At 44.0% G+C, this 2,500-nt stretch overlaps 1 non-coding gene across 1 annotated transcript; it reads right to left on the bottom strand.

Moving 5' to 3' along the window:
- Positions 1–177: 177 nt before the first annotated feature.
- LOC149092642 (small subunit ribosomal RNA) lies at positions 178–2,347 on the bottom strand. The gene has a single exon (XR_016200700.1). It is a non-coding gene; the product is annotated as a small subunit ribosomal RNA (ribosomal RNA).
- Positions 2,348–2,500: the final 153 nt, after the last annotated feature.

Genomic DNA, 2,500 nt, shown 5'->3' on the forward strand with positions numbered 1-2,500 from the left:
TAATGCAAATTAGAATCATGTTGCAATGGCTAAATGTTTGCAATAAACATTCACAATTGCGACTCTAATGCAAATACAATTCAATTGCATTCACCATATTAGCATCTACAATATCACTATGCAGAGTGTTTGATTGTTTGAAGGTTGTATTTCTCTTATAATAAGAGGGTAATACGTTAATGATCCTTCCGCAGGTTCACCTACGGAAACCTTGTTACGACTTTTACTTCCTCTAAATGATCAAGTTTGAACATCTTTCCAGCACAATCCGACCACTAGTTTCCCAATGGTCTGGATTGACCAGTCCGAAGTCCTCACTAAATCATTCAATCGGTAGTAGCGACGGGCGGTGTGTACAAAGGGCAGGGACGTAATCAACGCAAGCTAATGACTCACGCTTACTGGGAATTCCTCGTTCATGGGCAATAATTACAATGCCCAATCCCCATCACGAAATGGGTTCAAGCGGTTACCCACTCCTTTCGGAGCAGGAAACAGTATGCACGATGACCACTTCAGTGTAGCACGCGTGCGGCCCCGGACATCTAAGGGCATCACAGACCTGTTATTGCTCTGTTTCGTGCGGCTGCGAGCGCCGCTTGTCCCTCTAAGAAGTCCTTACAGTGCTACAGCATCCTTACCCTAGCCAATTCTGTAGGCTAATAGCAGCAGAGCCCTCAACAGCCGAAACCATCAAGAGATACTACCACCCACAGGTTGACTAAGGGGGAGTACTGCAGTGTAAACTGCAAGTCTATTTAGTAGGCTAGAGTCTCGTTCGTTATCGGAATTAACCAGACAAATCACTCCACCAACTAAGAACGGCCATGCACCACCACCCACTGAATCAAGAAAGAGCTCTCAATCTGTCAATCCTCTCAGTGTCCGGGCCGGGTGAGTTTTCCCGTGTTGAGTCAAATTAAGCCGCAAGCTCCACTCCTGGTGGTGCCCTTCCGTCAATTCCTTTAAGTTTCAGCTTTGCAACCATACTTCCCCCGGAACCCAAAAACTTTGGTTTCCCGGAAGCTTCCATTCGAGTCATGAAATTAGTTACTCAGAATGATCGCTGGTTGGCATCGTTTATGGTTAGAACTAGGGCGGTATCTGATCGCCTTCGAACCTCTAACTTTCGTTCTTGATTAATGAAAACATTCTTGGCAAATGCTTTCGCTGTAGTTTGTCTTGCGACGGTCCAAGAATTTCACCTCTAGCGCCGCAATACAAATGCCCCCGTCTGTCCCTCTTAATCATTACCTTGGATTCTTAAGACCAACAAAATAGAACCAAGGTCCTATTCCATTATTCCATGCAAGATCATTCAAGTTAAGGTAGTGGTACGCATCATATAGATGGTTGACCATACCGTTTTTAGGCACCTCTTTCGAGGTTTTGGACGCCTGCTTTGAGCACTCTGATTTTTTCAAGGTAAAAGTCTCGATCGCTTGAATCAACACTCGGTAAAGAGCATTGATAGCAAATATCGAGCAATTTTCTGTCTAAACACTATGAATGTAACCACCAGGAAAGAGGAATGAAGGTTCAAGCAAGCATCCGTAGACACAAGCAAGAAACCTAACATCACCATCTAACCCTTTAATCAGTGGACCCCATAGGTTCGACTGAAATCCAACTACGAGCTTTTTAACCGCAGCAACTTTAATATACGCTATTGGAGCTGGAATTACCGCGGCTGCTGGCACCAGACTTGCCCTCCAATAGATCCTCGTTAAAGGATTTAAATTGTACTCATTCCAATTACGGGGCCTCAATAGAGTCCCGTATTGTTATTTTTCGTCACTACATCCCCGTACTGGGATTGTGTAATTTGCGCGCCTGCTGCCTTCCTTAGATGTGGTAGCCGTTTCTCAGGCTCCCTCTCCGGAATCGAACCCTAATTCCCCGTTACCCGTTACAACCATGGTAGGCGCATAACCTACCATCGACAGTTGATAAGGCAGTTGCTTGAGGGATACATCGTCGGCTCAGAGGCCATACGATTTGCTCAGTTATTCAGAGTCATCACAAGAAATGCAACCGAAGTTGCTAAGATCCCCACTGCTAGTCCTTAGACAGCGACCGAAATCACTGAACAGGGTTCTAGGTGAATAAGAATCATTGGTCTTGTACTAATAAATGCGATCCTTCCGTCAGCAAGCTGAGGTTGGAACACTTGTTCATGTATTAGCTCTAGAATTACCACAGTTATCCATGTAAAAAAGAATATCCGAGGAACCGTAACTGATTTAATGAGCCATTCGCGGTTTCACTTTATAAACAGTATGTACTTAGACATGCATGGCTTAATCTTTGAGACAAGCATATGACTACTGGCAGGATCAACCAGGTAACTTGATGTTTTAGCAAAGTAAAATGCTAAACAAGTTGTTTTTGCAGCTATAAATACGATATCCTCAGCTAACAACCAGCAAGTGGATGTTAACTTTAACGAGGTATCGAGATTTATGTCGTGCATTAAGATGATTCTGCAGAAAACTCTTTA

This window comes from Tetranychus urticae, unplaced genomic scaffold, assembly GCF_039701765.1.
Source record: "Tetranychus urticae isolate SD_2017Ah unplaced genomic scaffold, NJAU_TeUrti_SD_1.0 Scaffold_7, whole genome shotgun sequence".
Taxonomy (NCBI): Eukaryota; Metazoa; Arthropoda; class Arachnida; order Trombidiformes; family Tetranychidae; genus Tetranychus; species Tetranychus urticae.